This window comes from Pongo abelii, chromosome 11 (genome assembly GCF_028885655.2).
Source record: "Pongo abelii isolate AG06213 chromosome 11, NHGRI_mPonAbe1-v2.0_pri, whole genome shotgun sequence".
Taxonomy (NCBI): Eukaryota; Metazoa; Chordata; class Mammalia; order Primates; family Hominidae; genus Pongo; species Pongo abelii.
The window spans coordinates 141,191,503-141,219,169 of record NC_071996.2 but is presented as its reverse complement, the minus strand read 5'-3'; the positions used below and the strand labels follow the sequence as shown (position 1 = coordinate 141,219,169).

At 44.1% G+C, this 27,667-nt stretch overlaps 1 protein-coding gene and 1 long non-coding RNA gene across 23 annotated transcripts in view; one reads left to right on the top strand and one right to left on the bottom strand.

Annotated features, from left to right (window-relative positions):
- The window catches only part of LRRFIP1 (LRR binding FLII interacting protein 1), a 158,683-nt gene that overhangs the window by 106,913 nt on the left and 24,103 nt on the right, over positions 1–27,667 (bottom strand). The window lies entirely within an intron of this gene.
- Positions 525–26,942, top strand: LOC134759625 (uncharacterized). The gene is made up of 3 exons (XR_010136135.1): positions 525–1,053; positions 14,006–14,116; positions 26,392–26,942. It is a non-coding gene; the product is annotated as an uncharacterized LOC134759625 (long non-coding RNA).

Below are 27,667 nucleotides of genomic sequence, written 5' to 3'. Positions count from 1 at the left end.
GAAGTGGTTGTTGTGAGAATGAAACGAGACAATAGACAGTGTTTGTAGACGACGCGCTCTGCACAGAGCCTCAGTGTCAGGAAACGCCCACCACTCACTGCCAGCTGCTGGCGCTCCTGAGACAGCCTCCGCCCACCTCTCCGCCCGTCATCGAGTCAGCTTCCTCTCTTAATGCCACTCCGTGCCCTCCCACAGCTGTTGTCTTAGAGCAGGCCTCAGCATGTCTCCTCAGAATGATCTGAATTGTCCCCAAACGGTACCCTCCCCGCCACTGCTGCCAATGTGACTTCCTTCATTCACACATTGATTCATTCCATCCACAAACACGGACCCAGGGCCTCCGCCGTGCCAGATACCACGCCAGCTACAGACAGAACGACCGACCGGGGGCAGCCGCACCTTCTGGGGAGGGCTGATGTCAGATAACCGCACACCCAGTGAGGGTAACTGTGAGGAACCACCCCACGCCACGCCCACGGCACGCCCCACGCCACGCCCACGCCACGCCCACGCCCCACGCCACGCCCACGCCACGCCCCACGCCACGCCCCACGCCACGCCCCACGCCACGCCCCACGCCACGCCCGGCACTGGATGTACAGACAGGAAACCTAGACGGAAGTGCAGAGGCGCAGGGAGAAGGTGAATCTGACCCCTCAGCTCTCTTGGCGAGACCCTGGCGAGGCTTCACCTTGAGAATGGGGTAACGTCCAGACTCCCTCCGGGCGCCTACCAAGGCTTCCTGGCGAGGCCCTGGCATCCTGCTGCCTGCGGGCCCTCCCAGCACCGTCCCCGCCTTGTCCCGTCTCCCACAGACCAGGGACACAGAGGTCTGTTATGCCGCCTGGTGGTGACTTAGAGCCTTGGAAAGGGAATCGCCATGTTTATTTTTTTTCACTGAAACAGTGTATAAAGATGCAACAGTATGTGTAATAAAAGAAGGCCCAGCCCTTAGCTGAAGAAGTTAGGCTAATCCGTGTGGGGGTTTCGTTTCACCTGAAGAGAAGGTCCCTCCTTCACTGTCTCACAAAGTGAAAGAAAGCACAGCGTGTGGTAAGTCTGTTCTTCACCTAAAACGATGGAACACTGTCATCGTATTGTAAAAGAATTTCTCATACTTCATGAAGAAGGGAAACACTGCAACCATTTATATAAGACGCCAAAATTCAGTATTTTGTGGCTTATCTATAGCAGTGCCTGGAAACACAAATGACTCAAATTGAGAGGTTATGTTCAGAGCTTCAATATCAGGGACGTAGTTAAAAGGATATATCATCCACATTTAGATACTGTAAAGTCTTATTTCAAAATGTGATAAAGTAGATATTCTCTTAGAAGAATCAGAAGGAAACCAAATTTAAAACACACCAACAGCGGGTGCCAGGGTGAAATTCTGGCAAGGGTAAATATTGAAAAAATAGTTCAATATTTTTTCAAGAACAAGATAAACTTTGTGTTGAGGGGTACAGAAAATTTCCTGCTTTCTTTCCATTTTGACAGAGCCATCTGATCATAATGGAAACCTAATAGTTTTAAGATCTTTTATTTTTTTATTTTTCAAATATTCTCATTGAACACAAAACTCTGACTCTCTTGCATAAGAACTACATTTCTCGCCTTGATTTTAAGAGATTCCTATTGCCAGTAGATAGCTATCTACTGTCTACTATTTTTTAAAAAGCCACTAAGAAAACAAGAAGCTGGGGCATTGATCCTTACTCTCTAAAGTGATTGTAGAGCTAGCTTGCTGTGTGCGCTCAAGGAATTCTAGAAACCATGAGAAGGAACTGAAGGAAGGTGACCCAGCAAGGCAGGTTCTGCTGTGGTTCAAGCCAGTTAGCTTTTTTACTTTTCTGGATACAGGTGCTTGGTACAGGCCAATATTGTATATGATGCAATATTATATATTTTAAAGGATCTAGACAGAAAGGGAAAAAAACATTTTTTTCAGAGATAAATGCCATGTTAAACTACTTCTGCCTAAGTAATTGTCTGCTGAAAAGAACTATTTACTGAAACACTGAATTTGAAAAGAATGATACTCTATCAAGTCATATAATTTCGTTAAAGATGCAAAAGCCAAAATAAGGAAAAGAAACCCTCAACCTGGTGAACAGTGAAAAAGCATTAAGAAAAGTTGTTGCCAGATGGGTTAGTTACAGCAGTTAAATGTGATTTACTTAGAGTGGGCATCTAGTATATTTCAAAAGGAATACACAGACACACACATGCATGCAAGCACACACACACACACACATGCAGGCACACACACACCTGCACATACACACAGGCATGCACACGTGTGTGCACACAGACATATAAAGCAGTGCTGAGTAGGCTGAGGAGCTGTCTATGAGTGGTGGCCCAGTCCCTGGCCAGCTTCTCCTGAAGGGACACAGACACGGGGAGCAGGGGTGATGAGCTGCCCACTGCAGGGTGAGAGCTCCTGAGCCACTCCTTGCTGCCCCGGCTTCCATCCCCTTACCTGTCTCCCTCGTCCCTGTGCCCCCAGCTCATCCTACCACAGTTCCCTTTAGTTGCTAGAAGACAAAAGGCTCACATGACAAATGTATTGTTACAATAGGTTCATCTCTGATTTAAATGTCTCCAACTTTAAAGTACCCAACCTATAAGCCAGTAAGAGAGCATCTATTCTGTGCCTTCTTGGGTTTCTGATGTGTGACAAGCAAATTAGCATTTGTAGGATCACGGATGTGCTCCAATGTGTTTTCATAAGTGGAGGTGAAGCGTTTCAGAGCCTTAGCTGGTTTGAAAGGCCTCTGGCTCTCAGATCTGCATGGCTGTGGCAGCTTATAACCACCTATGGACACTTGTAGGATATGTGTGTAGTGCAGGTTATATACGAGGGACACAAGTCCATGGGTCACTGCTTGGAAAGGGAACTTCTGGGATCATCAACGGTAATGGCCATTCGAAGCTGAAGGGGTTCCCTTGTTCAAAATCTCTGGACTGTTCGTATGCAACAGGCCAATTCTCCCCAGGGAGAACATAGCGCTCTTCAGATGAAATGAGAGGGATGGAATGGAACTTTCAAAGCGGGGGCTTGGGCCGCCCCACATAGCTGTTAGTGCCGGCAACCTCTGCCATCCTCACGACCTCCGTGGGACTCCCAGGGAAAATATTTCTAAGTGAGGAGGAGGAGAGGGAGGAGGAGACCCTGCCGCTGAGGATGTGCCAGACATTCGGAAAATGCCTGGCACGCTTCCATGTGCTTGCTTCTCGTAACGGCCCACGGGGAGGAACAGTCATGCTTTCTAGCTTAGATGCGGAAACTGAGGCAGGCAGGAGACGCAGCCTGCAGAGTTCCCATAGTCCTGAGCCACACAGCCAGAGCTGGACCCAGGCAGGCAGGACCTGCCATCTGGGAGCACTGTGACAGACATTCCTTAGACTGCCACCGAGTGCTGGCTCTGCGGGCGCTGTGTTGGGACTTTCTATGTCTTAGTGCAGGTAAGTCTCAACAGCCTTGCAAAGTCCGTATTATTATCTCCACAGCACCAGTGTGGAAACTGAGGCTCGGTGAGGCACGTACTGTAGTTGACGCAGCTTCAATTCAGCTCAGCGGGACCTCCGGCTCAGTGTGATGGGCTCTCAGTGTTGCTGGCTCTGTCCTACCCGACCCCTGGCTTTCACAGAACAAATACACATTTTCCCTCCTTCTTAAAATCACAGCCAGGAAGGGGCCTCCTAGTACATCTGGCCTAGGGCCACTGCTCCCCAGCAGACCAATGTCATTATCTCAGGCTTGACCAGTGACCTGCCCAAGGCCACACAGCCAAGGGACACACCGAGGTGTCGGGGCACTGACGTCCTGGTGCAGGATGACCTCCCGTTGACCGATACTGCTTTCTGCCCTGCCAGCTGTGTTCTCATGACAGCAGATAGCTTTATTTGGGACATTTCAGACGTTTCCCTCTCTGCAAAATATCCAATTGACAAATCATCATGAGAATATGCATTACGTTTTCCTTTCTAAAATTATAACTATCTCCCACCATTTGTCAAATGCCCAAGAACACAGGAAAACTGACTCCTCCCAGCTGGTTTTCATTAGATGATTTGGTGTCTAATATTCAAATTTGTCCAAAGACGGTCCCAATCTTTTGCCAGAAGTTGACTCAAGCTGATTCTCCACAAAGCGACGTGCGAGGCTTTATGCCACGTGCACACATCCCACAGTTGGGCGGAAATGGAGACCTGTCAGGCTTCTGCCACTCAGCCACTAGGAATGAGCTCATGGAACAGCCGGTCCATGTTTAATGACACTGTTATTTTTACAGGGAGGAGTGTGGTTAAGCATTTACCCAGGGTGGAGGCATCACTGTGGTTCTGCTGAACTCTAGCTTTTAGCACTCACTCCTCTGCTCAACAAACCGTGACGGCCTCAACATCATATAAGAGAAAGCCCGGCAGAAAACTCCATTTAGGGTTATCAAGCACCTGGTCAGGCATATTTCTTTAAAGACATGAGGAAGATATTCAGTTCCTAATCTAAACTGACAAAAAAATATTTGCAACAACTATGAAAAAGGTTAATAAGCAATCCACAAATCAACAAGAAAATATCAACACTCACTCTAAGACACGTTTTGACAATTTGAAAAAGAACTTGAGATAACTAAGAATCAGTTAGCTGCCAGTTTTTAGCTGTCAAATTTACAAAGCTGAGATAATCACAGTGCTTAATCCTGTGCTGAAAAGGACACTCTCAGACAACACAAATGAAAGTGTAAACTGATACACCCTTTCAGGAAAGCGAAGCTCCAGGGTCCTTAACTGTGTTTATATGTTTTGGATTTAAATTGCACTTCTGATATTCTAATTTAAGGAAATAATTTGAAGTAGAAAAACTTCACTCTTAAAGATGTTCACTGCAATGTTATTCACCGTAGTAAACAAACACAAAAGCCTCATGTCCAGCAATATGGAAATGAGGACGTGATGGTGCATCCTCAAAGCCATATTTTGTGGCCATTAAAACATTTTTACAGAGCATTTGATACAAGAGTTATGCTTATTTCTTTCCTTAAAAAAAGGAGATTTTAAAAATGTGCTATTTAGAGACACACACTTGAGACTTTGTTAAAAAAAAGTCACAGATAAAAGAATGGAGAAAAATAAAACAAAATGTTAACAGGTATTATGCTTGCTCAAGTATGAGGCATAATTTTTATTTTCTACTATTGCCTGAATTTTCGTTATTATTTTTCTATAATAAACATGTATTATGTTTAATATAATAAATATTTTCTTTCAACAACAATTACCTTTGTTGCTGATTTCTTCATTTATTCAACAGAAAGATTTCTTGTAAGCTAAACCTCAGGAAAAATGCTGTGAGGATAATAAGCAGCTAGTGTGAATGTTCCTACCCCGGCCGAGGAAGTCAGGGAGGGCTTCCTGGAGGACGGGGAACTGAGGCTGGAAGGATGGAAAATGATGGGAAACACTGTTCAGTAGGTCAGTACAACTGCAGTGTAAGACCCCCATGGGAGAGAGGCAGGAAGGAGGAGGCTAAGAGGCCCCTGCTGCCATCACATGGGTTTAAAATGTATCCTGGAAGCTATGGGAGTCGTTAAGGATGGTAAGGCGGGGAACCATAGCATGAAGGTTGTGTTTTCTTTCTCCTTTTGTGAAGATGGTAAGGCAGACTTTATTTCAGGGGGCCATGACGACAGGCATAGGGACGGCTGTGACGGGGCCTTTCCGTGGGGAGAGAGGCTGTTTTCAATCCCAAGGCTGGCGTGTCCTAGGATCACTAGGACACTAGGAAGATGCAGGTGCGGTGGGGCCAATCTTGGAAGCAGATGGACTGGGAGGCTGCCAAGGTCACTATGCGAGGGGAGGGGACTCAGCCAGCTTCACGATTCCACTGAGGAGGGGAGGGGAACATGCTGGGGGGAGCCGTGGCTCAGGCAGCTCTGAGGTGGGGGGATGAGAAATGCAGAAGGAGCAGCTGCTGGCAGGGTGATGAAGAGTGTTGGGGGAAAGGGGGGTGTCAAGTTGTCAGGTGGAGTTCAAAAGAGGGGTCTGGGCAGGACATGAGGGCATCCAGGGGTTGTAAAGCCATAATGTGGCTGCAACTGCCAAAGAGTGTACTGTAAATTGGCATAGGAGAAAGGTGCAAACCTCATGAAAACAAGCAGAGAAGCCCAGAAACCCGGGAGAGGCTGACGGAGCCTGAGTGAATGGTGTTAGGGAAGCTACAGGGCTCGGGGGCTGGGCCAGTCCTGTGCCAGGAACACAACTGCCACTCCACCCCGGTTAGGCCATTTCACGTCAGGATCCCAAAGGAATACTACGAAAGCCACACACAGGGAATGGTCAATGAATGAACAAACGTGTGCTCCATGCTTTGACACTGTTGGTGGGAGTGTAAATTAGTTCAACCATTGTGGAAGACAGTGTGGGGATTCCTCAGGGATCTAGAACCAGAAATACCGTTTGACCCAGCAATCCCATTACTGGGTATATACCCAAAGGATTATAAATCATTCTACTGTAAAGACACGTGCACACGTATGTTTACTGCAGCACTATTTACAATAACAAAGACTTGGAATCAACCCAAATGCCCATCAATCATAGACTGGATAAAGAAAATGTGGCACATATACACCATGGAATACTATGCAGCCATAAAAAAGAATGAGTTCATGTCCTTTGCAGGGACATGGATGAAGCTGGAAGCCATCATTCTCAGCAAACTAATACAGGAACAGAAAACCAAACACCACATGTTCTCACTCATAAGTGGGAGGTGAACAGTGAAAACACATGGTCACAGGGAGGGGAACAACACATACCAGGGCCTGTCAGGAGGTGGGGGGAAAGGGAAGGGAGAGCATTAGGACAAATACCTAATGCATGCAGGGCTTAAAATCTAGATGATGGGTTGATAGGTGCAGCAAACCACCATGGCAAGTGTATACCTATGTAACAAACCTGCATGATCTTCACACCTATCCCAGAACTTAAAGTGAAAAAAAACCAAAAAACTAGAAACAAGCTATCTGTGAAAATGCTTTGTGATGTCGATTTAACTGACGAAAGAAAGAAAGAAAGAAAAAGAAAGAAAGCAGGAAGGCAGGGAGGGAAAAAAGAAAGAAGAAAGAAAGAGAGAGAGAAAGAGATGAAAGAAAGAACGAAAGAAAGAAAAAAGGAAGACAGGAAGGCAGGGAGGGAAAGAAAGAAAAAGAAAGAGAAAGAGAGAAAGAAAGGGAAAGAAAGAACGAAAGAATGAAAGAACGAAAGAACAAAAGAAGGAAAGTGCACTCCAATCTATGACGTCAAGGACATGTCTCTTCGCCCCGTGCGGCTTCTGCAGTACCAGCAGGGTTTGCTTCACTCCTCTTGCCTGCAACCCTTCACTACTAAGACCTCTCAGGGCCTCCCTGTCTTCAGGAAGAGATGAAAATCCCCATGCCGAAGAAAAGGGGCAAGAAGAATAACATACCAAAGACATGTTGGCTTGTTGGTACCTCTGGGAAGCAACTCATTCTTAGGTGAAGAGTGGATTCCAACCCTGACTCTAATTAAAACCTTTGAGAAAAATTGGGATCCCTGTGTTTCACAGTTATAGATTACTTCAGTTATACATGTTTTGTTCAAAATCACAGGCTCATAAATCATCAAGGACTACTGATCATTTTAAAAGAAACCTAGAAAGAATTTAAAAGAAACCAAAAACCAAGAATATCTTGCATTGCTGCACAGGACTGACAATGCGCCCATTTACAGACAACTGAGGTGCTCGATTTGGGGGATGGAGCCCAACTGAAGAGCTTTCCATGTGCCAGGCACTGTGCCAAGTGCTGTGTGCTGATTCTCTTATTAATTCTTAAAACAAGACCACGAATTAGACCCATTTTTCCAAGGAAGGCACAGAAAGGCCAAATAACCTGCTTGAGGTCATGTGGACAATCAGTGGTGAAACCAGGGTGGGGCCGTCCACGTCAGAGCCCATGCTTGTGAACAGGACCGTGGGACGCCCCTGGGAAAGGCGGTGAGCTCCTGGGTGCTTTGAGCCAAAGGCACACAGGTTAAGGGATCACTGAAGCCAGACTGCAGTTGCCATGGAAACAGCATTTACTATTCAAAGACCTTCAGAGGTGTTCTTGCAAATCAAGACAGCAAGAAATAATCCTTCCACAAATGACCCCAGTGTTGACTGCAGCTGGAGGGTCTTCAGAACAGTAAGGGACGCCCATGTTTGCTGCAGGGAGGTGGCACTGTCTACCCAGACTGCAGAAGTTTCGAGTTCAAAATCAGCCAACTCAGCCATGCTGAAAAAAATGTTAACACACTCTCCCTACATAAACACAACATCGCTTTCACATAGTGTCTGGTTATCATATTAATAACATTTTATAAAGAACATAAATTCATTTTATTTTTGTAGTCGTTTTTGGTAGTTTCATAGCATGAAATAAGTTACTCAGAATAAAACCCCAATTTTAAATATTTTGCTGATAATAAAAAGGCATCAAATTAACATGTGTTGGCTTGTTGGTATCTCTGGAAACCATCTCATTCTTATGTGAAGAGTGGATTCCAACCCTGACTTTCTAATTAAAACCTTTGAGAAAAATTGAGATACCTGTTTCACAGATTATAGATTACTTCAATTATACATGTTTTGTTCAAAATCACTTGAGAATTCACATCAGTAAATAAGAAAATCAGCATTTTTTCTTTTTTTAAACTAAATTACTATTGTATTTTACCTTAACCTTAGAATTTTTTCTTTAACCTTAGAATTATAGTTTCATTAATTTTAAAAAACATAATTAAATGAAGTAAATGTTTTATTTCACAATAAGAAATTAATAGTAATAAGCTTATTTAAATGTTTTTCATGAATAAGTAAAATTATAAGTATTCTTAAAGTGATGTGAAGAACTTAGAAATTCTTCAGAATCAGCACAGTGCAATGGTCTGACGACAAGCCTGAAGTCATTTGTTAGCTTCCAAAGAAAACCCTACATTCAGTTTTATGAATGGAAATTCTTGGCTGTCACTACATTCTGCAATGTAATGGAACACGAGATTAAGGAGGCATGGAAATCTGGATGCTCCAGGAGTCTTAACAAGTGGTCAACATCCTTTGAACCCAGCAATTTCCCTTCCAGCAACAATCAAAGATGAGTAGGAAGATGATTGCCAGTGGATGTTCATCCCAACGCTCTTTATACCAAAGAAGGATGGGGCTTAAGTACATCAGCTGTGGGAAGTAGAACACTATGCAGCCGTTGGGTAGAAAAAGTACATATAGAATGATTATAAAAGGCGATTTGCTCAACATTTAAAAACTCACAGAGAAGTTCAAAGGTGACAGCAAAAACACCCTTCCAGAGGCCAGACCCTTGCACTTCAAAGAAAGGTCCCTTCAGTCTTGGAGCAGTACTCCTTGCCAGAAAGTTCTCTTCACGCCTCCCTGGAGCTGTTACCCGTACACACAACGACGTGACTTTTCTGTTCCCGAGGCGGCATGCCAGCAGCTGAACACACTGCCACACCGCCGAGGCCCCGTCATTTGCTGATGGACCTCAGTCCAGTGAGAGGTACGATCCAGAACTGAATAACAGCAACCAGCACAGTGTGGACAGGCCAGGCGGCAGGTGCACCTGCGGATGGAAACGCAGTGGAGAACGCCACCGGCCTCATTGCCAAGAACTCAATCTCCCTGGCTTGGGCCCCCTCCTCTCCACTGCCAGTCCCACTGAGGCCCCAGCCAGGACTCAGTCCTCTGTGGTCCTTCCTTCCCGTGACTTCACTAAAACGGCTCTGGCTGAGACCGCCAGGACCCTCCCTTTTGCAAGGTGCAAGTGACATTCTTCCTCGGGTCTTCCTTGGGTCTCTCTGCAGCATGGACACGGCTGTTTCCCCTCTGCCGCCACCCTTCATCCTGTTCCTCCCTCCCAGTGCCTTGAGGGCGACCCTTCCTCTGCTCACCCCTTCCTTGTTTCTGAGGTTCCCGGGGCTCCACCCTGGGTGCTCTGCTCCACTGACCTACTTAGGAGACTTCATGGAACCATGTGGCTTTGACCACCCTGACCGCTGACGGCTCCCCTCTCCCCTATGGCCCAGGAGAAAGCACGTGAACTTTTGCCAGACCTTTCCCTGGGGATGGTGCTCAGCTGCCTCAAGGCAACATTTCCAGAACAGAACTGAAGTCTTCCCCGGGTCCCTGCTCCACGAACCCAGTCAGTTTCACAGTGTCTGTGAGTGATAACGCAACATCACACCATCCTCCCCAAGCACCCTGTCAGAGGCCCGGAAGTCATTCCATGTGCCTCGTCCATTCAGGCTGAGCTGTTCAGGCTGCTGTAACAAAAGGGCATAGACTAGGTGGCTTATAAACAACAGAAATTAACTTCCCACAGTTCCAGAGGCTGTGAAGCCCAAGATCAAGGTGCCAGCAGATTCAGTGTCTGGGGAGGACCCCCTTTCTGTTTTATAGAAGGAGTGAGGGCCCCCTTCCCATTGTGTCCTCACATGGCAGGATGGGGGGAACGAACTCCTCAGGTTTGTTTTATAAGGGCACTAATCTCATTTACCCTCATGCCCTAATCACCTCCTAAAAGCCCCCACCTCCTAATACAGTCAGCTTGGTGGTTAGGATTCCAATATATGAATTTAGGGGAGACACAAACATTCAGACTACAGCTCCTTCTTTCACTCCGCATCTCACAGAATGCTCACGATCTTACTCATTTTTTTAAATTAAAAATTCTAATAGTTTAGTTAAACTGATGCGGGACAGGCGAGCCCTAACCTGGAGCTTAGCCCATCTAGGTTCTTGGCTTTGCTCAGGAAAGAATTCAAGGGCAAGTCATAGGTAGAAGAAAACAGCTTTACTGAAGTGTCAGTGTTCCAGCTCCCTGCCGGCTCCTGCAGAGCAGGGCTACCCCGCAGGCAGAGAGCAGCACCTCAGGGCAGTTTGGCAGTCCTGTTTCTACTCACTGGTAATTGCATGCAGATTAAGGAGCGGTTTATGCAAGGAAGAGGTGGTAATCACTGGGTCATTGCCATGGAAAAGGGCGGTAATGCCTGGGTGCCGCCATGGCAACGGTAAATTGACATAGCGCTGGTGGGCGTGTCTGACTGAAGACTGCTTTCCCCACCCGGCCTGTTTTAGCTAGTCCTCAATCTGGCCCGGTGTCCAAGTCCCGCCTCTGGAATCAACTCCCGCCTCCTACCTCAGAAGCAGTTCCAGTTTTTAATGTTAACCAACACAGGGAAAGTGAGGTTTCACTATAAATAGCCACATCGAGAATGGGAACATAAAACTGTCCCAGTTATAGGTATTATTAATGGATTTTGCTGCAGAACAAACAAGTATTTCAGGTCAGTTTATGACATATTGTTATATATCTTCAACTCCTAAGAGAAAGAAAAAAAAATACATTCAGACATTGGACCTGAAAAAAAAATAATTTTCCTTATCTTTTCTAAGGGGTTAAGAGCACATGGCACACACCACACTTTAGCACCCTGAAGAATAAAATTATATACTTGATGGTGAGAACGTAAGAACCCTGCACTGGGTTCAGTAACATCCCCCAAAAGTTCATGTCCACCCAAAACCCGTGGATGGGGCCTTATTTGGACATAGGCTTTTTGTGGGTACAATCAAGTTAAGATGAGGTCGTACTAGATTAGGGTGGGCCCTCATTCAATGACTTTCTTATAAGGAAACAGAAATTTGCACACAGAGACACAAATATCCAGGGAGAGGGCCACGTGGAGATGGAGGCAGAGCCTGGTGTGATGCGTCTACAAGCCAAAGACGGCCGAGGGCTGCCGGCAGCACCAGAAGCTGGAGAGACACCTGGAACACCTTCCCCTCAGAGCCTCCAGAAGGAACCAACCTGGCCCATACCTCGACTTTGGACTTCTGGTCTCCGGAACTGTGAGAGAATACAGTTCTGTTGTTTTAAGTCACCCAGTTTGTGGCACTTTGTCATGGCATCCCTACAGACCAACAATGCATGCTGTCATGGGTCATGCTAGGTGCACGAGGACTCGGTCTTCAGCCAGATTTTACATTTTGTCCAAAGGAATCTTGGCAACACCTATTCTGGGGGCTGATAAGTACCTGGGTCAGGAGAGCCTATGCCACTCAGCTGGGCCACATAACTACAGAGGATGGACTCAGGAAACAGGAAAACAGTGCCCTCTCTCTTCCTGGAGCTGTCCCCATGCACAGCACAGAGAATATGTGCCCACTCCCGTGTCGCACCAGGGACACAACTGTCCCCCTGGAACGTGCTTTCTGAACGTGCATGGCTCTGGGACAGATGTTAGGTATCACTGAAAAATTCCATCGACAGTGAGGACAAAGATGGTTTCACAGATGAGGACAGAGATGCACATAGCGCAGTTTGCCCTGGGCAGGAACAGAAGGTGAACCAGGGGCCGAGAGCAAGGTGGAAGGAAAGGGATTTGCTCACATCTGGAAGGAAGGAGGGAGTCTGGGGAGGGCAGCCCAGCCAGCTGGAGGGCTTTGGGAAACAAAAAGTTTCCACTGTCTGGAAGCATCAGAGGGCTTGTGCTCTAAGGAGGAGAGGGACTGGCAGGCATGGTGGCATCTGGGTGGACTGGACACACAGTCCAGTCTCCATTGTGTGGCCCACCCCACTGTGTCCTCCAGAATGAGCAGCAGCCAGGGGGAGCCAAGCCTCCAAGGCAGAGGGAGAATCATCAGAGGGCCTAGGAAACAGCTCATTCACTTCAGGGGCTTCTGTCCAGGATCCCCCAGGGTCTCCCTGCGTGGCCCCAGATATCCTTCCCTGTTTGTTCACAGTGCTGATGAGGCACCCACTGTAGCAAGGCCTCTCCCGGCAGCCCAACCCAGGAAGCGGTGGGAGAGCAGAGATGGCATGGTAGTTTCTCGGGGCACAGGGACTGCGTGCCTCTGGAGCCAGGCTGAGCAATAATCTCGCCTCTTTCACAAGAGGAGATCCAAGAGCTTCCTCCTCCCTCTCCCAGGATGACAGTGGGTCCTGCAGGTGTCCAGGTGTCCCGACGCTGTATATTGAAGGTGATGGAATATATAAACTCAAAAATGCATGCTTTTCTCCCTTTTTCTGCCACAGACATGTAGCACCGTGTGCTGTTCTGCCCTTGCTTTTTTCACTGAACTTGTATGTTGAAGCTTTTCTTGCTAAACAATCTAGCTCAGAGCTCCTTCCACAGGTGCACAGGAGCTCGTGGCACTCCTTGTATGGATGGCAACAGGTTTGACCAGTCCTTTATGGCAGACAAATTTGTTTCCACATTTTTGCTGCTACAAGCAATACTGCAGCAAATGACTTGGAATTTCATATCATGAGAGTAGAGGTGCAAGATAAATTCCCAGAGATAGAACTTCTGGGTTAAAGAGCATGTGCCTTTTGAAGTGGACAGATGCTGGCCAGCTGTGCACTGCAGAGATAGCTGCTGTGGACTCTCTCATCAGCACTGTGGGGGTCCCTATGTCCCTAAACCTACACTGGCCAGCTGTACTCTGTGGAGATAGCTGCTGTGGACCCTCTCATCAGCATAGGGGTCCCTATGTCCCCACACCTACACTACGCAGTGAGTTGCCAAGCCGTCTCCTAATCCCTGCTAGTGTGCTGGGGTGTGGGGTGGGCAGACAGTAACCTAGAGTAGTTTTAATGAATACTTCTAATATGCGTGAAGTTTGGACTTCTTTCTGTTTTAGAGCCATGTGTAGTTCCTTTTGTTTTTAACAAACTATTTTATTTCTTTTGCCTATTCTCGCATATTGTTTGCCTTAATAACTTTTTAGAGTTCCTCTTGTGAAAATTAGTTTTAGTGATACAAGTTGCAAATATTGTATTTTTTCCCTGTTTGCTGTCTTTTGACCTTAACATTGGCTTTTGCCTTTATAAATATTTTCATGTCTATGTAAGACAAATCTAAACATCTTTTCTTTGGTAACTTATGGGATTTGTAACTTACATGAAATGTTTTCCAGTATTATCTTAAACTTCTTGGCCAGTTGCGGTGGCTCACGCCTGTAATACCGACACTTTGGGAGGCTGAAGAGAGAGGATTGCTTGAGGCCAGGAGTTTAACACCAGCCTGGGTAAGATAGTGAGACCCCATCTCTATAAAAAATGAAAATTAACTGGGCGTGGTGGCACATGCCTGCAGTCCCAGCTACTTGGGAAGCTGAGGTGGATGGACCCCTTGAGCCCAGGAGCTTGAGGCAGCGATGAGCTATGATCGCACCACTGTACTCTAGCCTACGCAACAGAGCAAGACCCTGTCTCTAAAATATATATATTTATATGTATATAAAAATATGTAATATACATTATATAAATATATTATAAACATATATAAATATATATAAAATTATATATAGTTTTTTTGGTAAAAATTGATTTCTTCTTGTTGTTTTGTGGTTCCATTTGTCAAGTTTTGACTTTCTTGTAATTTATTTTGGTATGAGGTATGAAGCATTAACTTAGTGTATTCCACATGGTTTGCTCTCTGTCCCCAAACTGTTATTTAATAACATATCCTTTCCTGCCTGGCACAGTGGCTCTTGCCTGTAATCCCAGCACTTTGGGAGGTCAGGGCAGGAGGATTGCTTGAGGCCAGGAGTTCGAGACAAGCCTGGGCAACATAGGGAGACGTCATCTCTACTACAAATAAAAAAAAATTTGCTGAGTGTAGTGGTGTGCACCCGTAGCACCAGCTACTTGGGAGGCTGTGGCAGGAGGATTGCTTGAGCCCAGGAATCTGAGGCTGCAGTAAGCTGTGATGGCACCACTGCACTTTAGCCTGGGTGAGAGAACGAGACCCTGTCTCATTAAAAAAAGATATAATAATAATAATAACTTATCTTTTCCCACTGGTTTGAAATGCCCCTTTTACTGGATATAAAAGTTCACTATTTATTTGGATCTACTTCTGCATTTTCCGTTTTGTACCATTGACCTGCCTGTTCATAAGAAGTGCTAGTACCATATAGTTTTATTAATTACAGACTTATAATATTTTCATACCTTCAGGCTAACCACACTGATATGGTTAGGCTTTGTGTCCCCACCCAAATCTCACCTTGAATTGTAATCTCCATAATCCCCGTAATCCCCACATGTCAAAGGAGAGACCAGGTGGTGGTAATTGAAACATGAGGGCAGTTCCCCACATGTTGTTGTTGTGATAGTGAGTGAGTTCTCATAAGATCTGATGGTTTTATAAGGGGTTCTTCCCCCTTCACTTGGCACTCCTCCTTCCTGCCACCTTGTGAAGAAGGTGCCTTGGTTCCCCTTCATCTTCTGCCATGATTTTAAGTTTCCTGAGGCTTCCCCAGCTATGCTGAACTGTGAGTCAATTAAACCTCTTTCCTTTATAAATTACCCAGTCTTGGGCAGTTCTTTATAGTAGTATGAAAACAGATTAATGCACAGCCCCCAACTAATCTTTTTAAAAAAATTTCTTGGTTATTATTGCTTGTTAATTTTTCCATACAAATTTTAGAACCAGGCTATCTGGTACCAAAAGAAATTCTATTAATATTTTTATTGGGACCTGCATTATGTAGATAAACTTGGTGAGGTTTGATATTTTTATAGTGTTAAGTCATCTTATCCAAGAACATGGTATGCCATTTCTGCTGTTGAAAGTTTTGGTTTCTCAGTAGTGTTTTAAAGATTTCTTTATATAAAGTGCACTCACACCAACCTTATTCCTTGGTATTTTATACATTTTATAGCTATTAATATGAAGCCTTTTCTTCCATTCTGTCTTCTAACTGGTTATTGCATGAATATATGGCGGCTATTGATTTCTGGGCAATAGTTTATACCCAGCTGCCTTCCTAAATCCTTGTACTGTTTGTCACAGTTTTTCAGGTGGTTCTCCTTGGTTTTAGGATTTCCATGCTTGTCTTAGTCCCACAGTTAAATAATGCTCATTGCCAGTTCTCTTGTATACTTCTTTCACTTATCTCTTGGTTGCACTGGCTCTGAACCTTGGGGTTTAAAAAAGTATTGATAATTCAGTGCTATCACCAAGCTTCTAATTTAATTCATATGGGCTGTGGCTTGAGCCTACAGGTTCATAAACGATCTCAGTGATTCCATGGAACAATGTCAGATGGAAGACATTGTCTTCAATAGTTTATTCAAGAAGGAATTATGGGGACGATATTCCTGAATCCTTGCATTTTTTAAAAATGGAATTTCATTTTTTTACATATCCTTCTAGGGAAATTATATGCCTATATAAACAAATACATTTTTTTCTCTTTTATTTTTGAATGACAGTTTGAAGGATGAATAATTCTGTCACACTGTCTTTCCTTAAGGCTTTGTAGGCATTGCCATAACTTTCTTCTAATAGTGAATGTTTCCATGGAGAAATTGAGGCCAGGTTGGATATTTTTCCATTTGATCTTGATTTTTTGTTGTTGTTGTTGTTTTTTGCCTGTCTTCTCAAGAATCTCTTTATCATGGCCATCTGAAAACACGATTAGACTGTTTCAGTAGTGACTCTACTATCTCTATGTTTTCTGGGGCATGGTGGAGATTTGACTCTTCTTTATGGAACATCTTATTAATTCATATGTAAAGATATTCATTGTTCCATTTATTTTGGTTTTCCTCTTAGAATACTCCAATTTTACATATGTTGCCTTTGCCTGTCTACTCACTGTTAAATTTTTTTCCTCTCTTTATTTCTGTTTCATTTTGCTCATGTTTCCCATTTCTGTCTTCGCTCCCCTGCCTGGCTGGTAGGTGCATCCTCACATTTGACCTGTTTCTGTGATTCTTCATCCAACCTCAGCTCCACTGTAACTGAAACCAAAATGGTGCAAGGGATGCCCCCTACCACTGCCAGCCTTTTCCCACCACTGCAAACAAGGGTTTGGGGGCTCTTCTTCAGAAAATGCCCCTTCATGGATAAGTTAACTCTGATGAAGAAGAAAATCTTAGAACAGTGGTTTTCTATCATTAATTATGTTATCTTCATAACATTGTAAAATTCCACAGAATGTCACATTATATTAGTGAACTTCCATTGACATATAAATTCAGTAATGTTTTTAGGAGCAGTTGCATTTTATTAATCACAAATAGTACTTACAAATATTTAAAAAGTAAAAATACATACTGACACAAGGCACATTTAATTTTTGTCTAGTTCTCTGAAGTAAAATGCATGCTCTTCTGATTATATTTTTTGCCTCTTTAAATGTACTTTTGTTTATATAGTACAATGAATTAACTTCTATTGTGGTAGTTAATGTGTAATTTATGAATAATCATACGTGAGTCACATGGATATTCCATAAAATATTTGGTGCTCTGTCCTAGACAATGCTTAGTGTGCATGCAGGAATACCACGCACCATGTTCTCGAGAGAGCTCAGGGCCACAGCCAAGATCCACTGCTTGGAAATTGAGACAAAATCCTGCCTATACAGTTGCTCAGTAAATACTAGTTAACTTACCTTCCTCAGCAAGTATTTAGATAGACATGATAAACCATATATTTCACAAATTGGGCAAAAACAAATGCATACATATGATTTGGATATATTGAAAATACTCAAATATCTTTAAACTCATGCCCTACCCCTGCCCAGTATAATAGCTTTTGACATTTTCTTTAATTTTTCTCAGTGTAATCCTGAATTGCATAAAGACAAGATTATAATCCCAAATAACCAAAGAGAAATTCTATACATAGCACTGATTTGCCTAGACAATCTTGGTTTTGTTTTATTTAGTTTTTTAAATACATATATGCATTGCCACCATATATATATAGATATATGTATCTATATATTTATGTTACATATGTAATTCCTAGCAGGAGACACCCCTTACCTTTTATTCCCCAATTATAGTTTCCAGAAGTTAAGGTCAAAATCAAAATGAAACAAAATGAAAATAACCCCAATGAAAGACTGACAGTTGATTCAGTGAATAAATCTCAAACTGGGAACCAATAACTCACATTTCAAAAAATAAGAGTAAGCCGGAAAGCCATGTCCACCCTGTTTGTGGAATTGTGAGTCTTTTTCATTAGCAGCCTAGTAAGAAATAAAGCAGTATTTCTCTTGTTTTGTCTTTAATTAACTCTATTGAGGGTTAACAGCGTTGGGCTTTGCCCTTTTTGTTCATGTGGTTGGGTTTCAGTCAACACTGGCCTGTCGTGTTGTTTTCTACAGAGAATACAGAGAACTGGCTTTGGTTATGTCATATTAGGGAGTTAAAAAGATGTCCTATATATATCCAATCACAAAACGAGTGCCCAAATCAGCTTTAGTGGATTCAGGAGATTTAGTCAATCTTCCCCACATGCTTTCTAACTCACTTCAAATATGAAGGATTTGTAGCTAACTTTCACAGCAACAGGAACTTCACTTAGCACTCAGCGATGTGAGATTTGAGAGTCATCTACATTGGCACCATAAATTCTGTTTCTTAGAAAAATTACAAATGTCAATCCTTCTTTTATAAATGCAAATTCTTTCCATTAAAAGATGAGTGACGGCTGGGTGCAGTGGCTCATGTCTGTAATCCTAGCACTTTGGGAGGCTGAGGTGGGCAGATCATTTGAGGTCAGGAATTTGAGACCAGCCTGGCAAACATGGTGAAACCCAACTTTACAAAAAATACAAAAATTAGCTGGGCATGGTGATGCATGCCTGTAGTCCCAGCTACTCGGGAGGCTGAGGCAGGAGAATGGTGTGAACCTGGGAGGCGAAGCTTGCAATGAGCCTAGATCGATCGCGCCACTGCACTCCAGCCTGGGCGACAGAGAGAGACTCTGTCTCAAAAAAAAAAGTGTGACACTGAGAAGGCAAGGCTTGCCTTCAGTATTTTTTTTTTTTTTTTTTTGAGACGGAGTCTCGCTCTGTCGCCCAGGCTGGAATGCAGTGGGGCGATCTCAGCTCACTGCAAGCTCCGCCTCCCGGGTTCACGCCATTCTCCTGCCTCAGCCTCCTGAGTAGCTGGGACTACAGGCGCCTGCCATCATGCCCGGCTAATTTTTTTTATTTTTCATTTTTAGTAGAGATGGGGTTTCACTGTGTTAGCCAGGATGGTCTGGAGCTCCTGACATCATGATCCACCCTCCTCCGCCTCCCAAAGTGCTGGGATTACAGGCGTGAACCACCGTGCCCGGCCGCAATTGTGATTTTTTAAAAATTATGTTTGATTGTTCTGCCCTAAAATAGTAGTTCCTCTGGAGATCTGTGCATAAGAATATGTTTTTCAGTCATACGGATGCTCAAGCCCTATGGGAGAGACCTAGGAAGCAGTCTCTGAGTATGAGACTCCCAGGAGCAACTCTCCCAGAGGGACGGTGTCTCAAAGCCACTGTCTGCTGCTTTTCAAATTAAATGACTCACACTGCAAAATAATGACTAACATTTAAAAATGCTTTTTATGTGCCAGATACCCATGACTTTAAAAAAGTTGTTACTGGTAAACACTGAAAACCAACTAAATACCTAAAATTACTAGACTGATGTGGATAACAGAGTCTATTTGGGCCAACACAGTTTTATCTCAATCAACTTCTCTCTAGACTTAATGATGTTACTTCCACTGTGAGTCACAGGCATACATTGATTTCCTAAAATTGTTCAGTTGCTTTTATTATAAATGTGTACATGATCTCTGCAACGAACAGACATGACTTGCTGAAGTTAAAGAGCAGCAGATTGTAAGAACCTACTGAGTGAAGTATCTGGAAGCGGGTGTGGGGCCGAGAGGGCTGAGGATGGAGATGTATGAAATCGGCTCTGCCCCATGTCCTGCCGGGAGACTTGGAGCAAGCCTGAGTCCTGGCAAAGCAGTTGTATAACCTTGGGCAAGTCGCAGACCCATCTGAATCTCGTTTTCAAATAACAGAAATGGGATAGAGATAAATAATTTCCTTATGATTGTCCTATTTAAGGTTATTAATCTTGGAAAGCACTTAGCAATTGTCCCTGTTGATCTGAGCAGACAGCCCAGTGATGCCTTTTTAATGTGTGATCTTTCATGGAGTCAAACCCTGGCAGATAACAGCTGCTCTCCATCCAGTCCCAAACGGCACCCCTGACATCCCCAGCCCATCTAAATGAAGGGACAGCCTCTGCCATGCCTGCCCTGAGAATGTGCCACTCAATAAAGGCCACCAAGTCCAGCACACCCTCATGGCAGCCACGGGCTGAGTGACAAAATCCAAAGGAATGAGGTGATGCGTGAATCTAAAACAAAAAGCCCAGCTCAGAGCTATTTCCAGGCAGACAGCGTCTGAAGGCCCCTCCTCTGGAGAAGGCCCATGTCCTTGGCTGGCAGGGCCGCCGTGTGAGTTCCTAGTGGCTGACTCAAGCCTGGGCACAGCCAGCTGTTCTTCCATCTGCAGAAGACATGGGCAGCCGCATAGAAATGTGAGCCCCAAGACGGTCCTAAGTGGCAGGCAGGGGCCCGAGGAGACGAGGCCACCCTCCCATCCTCGCTCCAGCAGGCAGTGAACAGGCAGTGAATGTGGCTGGAAGCTGGCATCCTGTCACCTGCTGGAGCCGCTTTTATGGCCCCTAACTTGGGGGAATCCCATAAGTAGAGCGGAGCCTCCCTGGGCCACTTGGGGAGTCATCTCCGATGAGGTCACCACATCTAGATTAAAATGCTTTCAAGTTCCAAAACTATGACAGGACCTGAACAGATGATGCTGCCAGTGACACAGCTCCAACACTTCAATTGCTCTTTTCGTGGTGAAATTGGGGCAGCTGGCCGAGGGCAGGGAGACTGTGAGAGACAAGCAGGGTTACAGGGAAGCAGGAGTGTGTGTGTGTGTGTGTGTGTGTGTGTGTGTGTGTGTACAGCTTTACCGAGGTATATATAATTTACATACCATAAAATTCATCCGCTTTAAATGTATAATTAAAAGATTTTTAGTATACTTACTGAGCAGTACAACCATCAGCATCATCTAATTTTAGAACATTCCATCACCCAAAGGTGTCTGTTTTATGTAATCTGTTCTGTATGATCTGTTTTGTAGAGTTGCTCCCTGGAAGTACTTTCAGCCTTGCCTAAAAGGTATACTGTACCAAGAGTTTGCTGGAGCTTTTTGAGGCCTCCAAGTTCATGGTGAAGTAGCCAGAAACAATTGCTTTCTTTTCTTTTCTTTTTTTTTTTTTTTTGAGATGGAGTCTCACCCTATCGCCCAGGCTGTAATGCAGTGGCGCAATCTCGGCTCACTACAACCTCTGCCTCCTGGGTTCACGCCATTCTCCTGCCTCAGCCTCCCGAGTAGCTGGGAATACAGGCGCCCGTCACCACGCCCAGCTAATTTTTTTGTATTTTTATTAGAGACAGGGTTTCACCGTGTTAGCCAGGATGGTCTCGATCTCCTGACCTCGTGATCTGCCCACCTCGGCCTCCCAAAGTGCTGGGATTACAGGCATGAGCCACCGCACCTGGCTCTTTTCTTAACTGTAACATCTTTACATGTCTGGTCCTTCATCTCCTGTACAGCTAAACTTCTTTACAGCATGACTCCTCCCTTCTCTCCTTTCACATTTTTTTCTGGTCCCTGCTCCTCATCCTCGTCTCCCATCTGAGACTCAGACTCTACTCTCCACCTTGTCCCTACAGCTCAACCCTGCCTCAGTTTCCCACTCTTCCCTCAACCCTTAAAAAACTGTGGTAAAATACACATAACATGAAAGTGGCCATCACAACTATTTTTTTTTCTTTTTTGAGACAGAGTCTCACTCTATTGCCAGGCTGGAGTGCAGTGGCGCGATCTTGGCTCACTGCAACCTCTGCCTCCTGGGTTCAAGTGATTCTCCTGCCTCAGCCTCCCGAATAGCTGAGACTACAGGTGTGTGCCACCACGCCCAGCTAATTTTTGTATTTTTAGTAGAGACGGGGTTTCACCTTGTTGGCCAGGATGGTCTCCATCTCTTGACCCTGTGATCCACCCACCTTGGCCTCCCAAAGTGCTGGGATACAGGTGTGAGTGAGCCACCGTGCCCGGCCTCAACTATTTTTAAATGTACAATTCCGTGGCATTAAGTCCATTCACGTTGTTGTGCAATCTTCACCACCATCCATCTTCAGAACTTCTCCATCTTCCCCAAACTGAAACTCTGTCCCTATGAAACGCTAATTCCCCATCCTCCCTGCCCCCAGCCCCCGGCACTCACCAGTCTACTTTCTGTCTCTGTGAATTTGACTACTCTAGGGTCCTCCTATAAGTAGAATTATATAGCATTTTTGTAATTAGCTTATTTCATTTAGCATAATGTTATCATTGTTGTAGCATTTGTCAGAATTTCCTGTCTTTTAAAATAATGTTCCATTGTATGTATATACTACATTTTGTTTATCCATTTATCCAGTGATGACAATCTGAATTGTCAAGTTGTTTTTACTTCTTGGCTATTGCGAATAATACTACTACGAACTTTGGAGTATAAATATCTCCTTGAGACCTAGGTTTCAATTTCCTAAAATAATTTATTTTTATTTTTAATTAAAAATAAGAAATTATGTATTTTTATAGTGTGCAACATAATGTCTTGATATATATATATATATTATGGAATGGCTAAATCAAGCTAATTGATATGTGCACCATTTCACATATTTATCTGTTTTGTGGTGAGAACGTTTAAAATCTACTCTGTTTCAAGTATACAAGTATAATAATTGTTATAATTATTTAGTAATAGTAATTACTAATGTTATAATTAATAACACTGTTATTAATTATAGTCAACATGATGTACAATAGATCTCTTGAGCTCAGTCCTGTGTAACTGAAATTTTGTGCTGTTTGACTGACATCTACCCAAACCTCCCATGCCCCATTCTCTGGTTATCACCATTCAACTCTCTGTTTCTTTGACTCTGACTTTCAGATCTCACATAGAAGTGAGATCATGTGGTATTTGTCTTTCTGTGCCTGGTTTATTTGACGTGTCATGGTGTCTTCCAGATTCCTCCATGTTGTTGAAAATGACAGGATTTCCTTCATGTTTAAGGCTGAAGAGTACTCCATTGTGTCTCGATACCACATTTTCTTTATGTATTCATCTGTTGTTGGACACTTAGGTTGATTCCATATCTTGGCTATTGTGAATAGTGCTGCAGGGAATGTGGGAGTGTAGATATATTTTCAGCAGGCCAGGAGCAGTGGCTCACGCCTGTAATCCCAGCACTTTGGGAGGCCAAGGCAGGGGATCACTGGAGGTCAGGAGTTCCAGACCAGCCTGGCCAACATGGTGAAAACCCATCTCTACTAAAAATACAAAAAGTAGTCAGGCGTGCTCGCAGGTGCCTGTAATCCCAGCTACTAGGGAGGCTGAGGCAGGAGAATCACTTGAACCCGGGAGGTGGAGGTTGCAATGAGCGGAGATTGCGCCACTGCACTCCAGCCTGGGTGACAGAGTGAGATTCTGTCTCAAAAAAAAAAAAAAAAAAAGGAAATATTTTCAACATACTGATTTCATATCCTTTGGAGACATACCCAGAAGTGGGATCACTGTATCATATAGTAGTTTTCTTCTTAATTTTCTGAGGAATTTCCATACTGTTTTCTATAATGGCTGTACTGATTTACATTCCCACCAACAGCGTACGATGGTTCTCTTTTCTCCACATTTCCTGTGTCACTTGTCACCTCTTTTCATTTTGAGCATAGCCATTCTAACAGGTGTGAGATGATATCTCATTGTGGTTTAATTTGCATTTCCCTGATGATTCATGATGTTAAGCATTTTTTTTTTCACTATCTATTGGCCATTTGTATGTCTTCTTTTGAAAAATGCCTATTTGGGTCCTTTGTCCATTTTAAAATCAGGTTATTTGTTTTCTTGCTATTAATTTGTTTATATTTCCTGTTTATTTTGGATATTAACCCCTTATCAGATGTACAGTTTACAAATATTTTCTCCCATTCCATAGATTAGGTTGTCATTTTACTCTGTTGTTTCCTTTGCTGTGCAGAGGCTTTTTAGTTTAATGCAATCCCATTTGTCTGTTTTTTCTTTTGTTGCCTGTTCTCTTGAGTCATATCCAAAAAATCATTGTTTTTGGAACAATACCATGGAGCTTTCTCCTTATGTTTTCTCCTACTAGTTTTATAGTTTCAGGTCTTACATTTAAGTCTTTAATCCATTTTGAGTTGATTTTTTTATATGGAATGAGACGAGGGTCTAATTTCATTCTTTGCAGGTGGACATCCAGTTTTCCCCAACATCACTTATTGAAGAGATTATCCTTTCCCCATAGTGTGATCTTGGCAACTGTGTCAAAAAACAATCGACTGGAAATGCATGGATTTTTTTCTGGGCTCGCTATTCTTCCACTGGTCCACCTGTTTCTGTTTATGCCAGTACCATGCTGTTTTGATGGTTACAGCTTTGCATTAGATTTTGGAATCAGGCAGTGTGATGTCTCCAGCTTTGTTCTTATTGCTCAAGATTGCTTTGACTATTTGGAGTCTTTTCTGATTTGGTACAAATTTTATTTTATTTTTCTATTTCTGTGAGCAATGTCATTGGAGTTTTGACAGGGATTGCATTGAATCTGTAGATTGCTTTGGGTATTATGGGCATTTTAACAATATTAATTCTTCTGGTCCATGAACATGGGATATCTTCACATTTATTTGTGTCTCTTTCAATTTTTTTCATCATGTTTTGTAGTTCTTAGTGTACAGAACCTTCACCTCCTTGGTTAAATTTAATCCTAAAGTGCTTTTTTTGTAGCTATCGTAAATGGGATTCTTTTCTTTATTTTTCTTTTTTGAGACAGGGTGTATTACTCTGTTCTCACACTGATATAAAGAGTTACCTGGGACTGGGTAATTTATGAAGAAAAGAGATTTAACTGATTCACAGTTCCACAGGCTATACAGGAAGCATGGCTGGGGAGGTCTCAGGAAACTTACAATCATGATGGAAGGGTAAAGGGGAAGCAAGCACCTTCACATGGCGGCAGGAGAGAGACAGTGAAGGGGGAAGTGCTACACACTTTTAAACAACCAGATCTCGGGAGAACTCACTATCACAAGAACAGAAAGGGAGAAATCTGCCCCCATGATCCAATTACCTCCCATCAGGCTCCTCCCCCAACACTAAGATCATAATTCAACATGAGATTTGGGTGGGGACACAGGGCCAAACCACATAACAGGGTCTCACTCTGTAGCCCAGGCTGGAGTGCAGTGGCACGATCATGGCTCACGGCTTCTCAACCTGAGATCAGGCAATCCTCTCTCCTTGGCCTCCCCAAATGCTGGGATTACAGGTGTGAGCCACTGTGCCCAGCCAAGATTGTTTTCTTGATTTCTTTTTTGGATAGTTTGTTGCTAGTGTATACGCTGCTATGAACACTGCTGTACAAGTACCTCTTTGAGACACTGCTTTCAGGTCTTTTGGGTAAACACTCAGAAGTACAACTGCCAAATTATATGGTAATTCTATTCCCCTTTTTTGAGGAATCTCCTCTCTTGAACCTACTCCAAGCAGGTGCTCACCACATTACTCCACTGAACCAGCTCTCCTCAAGGTTGTGTAACCTTTACATCCATTGGGCACTTCTCATCTCACTTGGCCTCTGGGACAATGTCCAACTCCCTTTGCTGGTTCTGCATCTCTGTGACCTCTCAGCACTGGCCCTGGTGCCCTTGGTGATCTCATCCAGCCGTGTTCACATCATTGACACACTGACAACTCCCAAATTTATATCTCCAGCTCAGATCTTGAATTCCAGACTCAGATCCAACTGCCTAGTTTATTTCTCCCCATGGATGTCAAATAGGAACTTGAAATGTAATGTGCAAGTTGGGGCTCTTAATTCCCTGACTTCTTTCCAGTCTTCTCCATCCAGAGAGTGGGGGCACCACTGCTTTCTTGATGGACAAGTTTATGATGGAAAGATCCGCCGTCACCACCTGAACCTACTTTTCACTAAATATGGGACAACCACTGAGGGCCTCCCAGTGCCACACAACAGGAAGCACACAGCACCACCTAGGAGCAAAATGTACGCCAGAATCTGGTGGAGCCGCTGGAGCTGCACAGCCCAGTGCAGCCACGGGCAGCGCCTGAGCCTGTGAACTAAAGCTGAGAGGCTACCCGTGCAAAGTACATGCCAGATTCCAAAGGCTTAATGCAATAAAAAGAGTGTAACACCTCTCATTAACAATTTTTTATATTGATTACATGCTGAAATACTCTTTTGATATATCAAGTTACATAAAATATATTGTTAAAATTGATTTTACCCATTTTGCTTTTTAAAAATGTGGCTAATATAAAATTTAAAATTACATATGTGGCTCATATTACATTTCTAACAGCACTGTCCTAGAGCTAATTTTCACTTACAGGAAATACAGAGGAGAGACGAACAAGTGAAATAACACTGGAAGGAAGCAAGCAGCCAGACTGTAGAGTGCTCTACTGATCCAGTGCCTTGGTTTCCACAGCAACATGGCAGGGAGGGAGCTTCCCAGATGGAAGGAGGTATAGGAGGCAGAACACCCAGACATGATGCGTGGACTCTGTAGATCCTGATTCAAACCAACCAATTGTAATATGACACTTTTTGACATAATTGGAAAAAAGTTTATTATGTTTTAGATATTAGATGATACCAAGGAATTCAAGCGAATCTGATTAGATGTGAAAGCATTGTGGTTGTGTGAGAAAATAGTGCTGCTTTACATGTGCACACTGAAGAGCGAGGCGACCTTGCACCTGGAATGTGCTTCAAAATACTGTGAGCAAAGACACCCAGAAAAAGAAAGAGCCAGGTGGAGCAATATGGTAAAACCTTGTTGAATCTGGGTGACAGATGTATAGGTGTTCTTTGTACTAGCCTCTCTAATTTGGGGTATGTTTGACAATTTTTAAATTAAAATTCATGTTTAAAACCTCCAACTTAAAGAGTATGATACATGTTGCATAAATTAATTTTAGTCTATACCTTAGGGGCTGTGAATAAGCCTCTGAACTCCCCTAATCAGAAACCCATACCCCAGAGTGACCCGATACGCATTTCAAGGAGGATGTGGAGGCCTGAGGGCAGAATGCCCAGCAGAGGCAACCAGGTTTCTCCCCAGAACCTGACGTTTATCCAGCTTCCCACACTGGCACAGGTCAAACCTCAACATCCACTCTGGTCATGCAGGGGAAAACCCCGGGACCATCTTTCATCTCTCTCTCTCTTTCTCCCATCCCATATTCAATCCATCAGCAAACCCCACAGGCTCTACTTGCAGAAGGCGTGCAGAATGCAAGTACTTCTCTCCACCCCTGCGGTCCATGGCTCCACTCTGGTCTGGCAACGTTCTTCTCTCCTGCGGTCACTGTGCCAACGTCCAGCCTGCTCTCTGGCTTCTGCTCTTGCCCCTGCTGGACTGCTGCTCCTACAGCCAGTCCCGCCCAGGCTGTGATGGTCATTCACACAGGAGTCAGTGTGAAGGGTGCTCCCAGGGCTTCTGCAGTGTGTAACCTGCCCGGCCATCCAGGGCTGTCCTCCACACAGTGTGAGGAAGAATCCTCTTAACACAGGCCAGAGCAGCCAGGTTTCTGTCAGAGCTGTCCAATAGCCACCCCTCTCGCTAGGGGAAAAATTCAAGTCTTACTGCTGCCTACACAGCC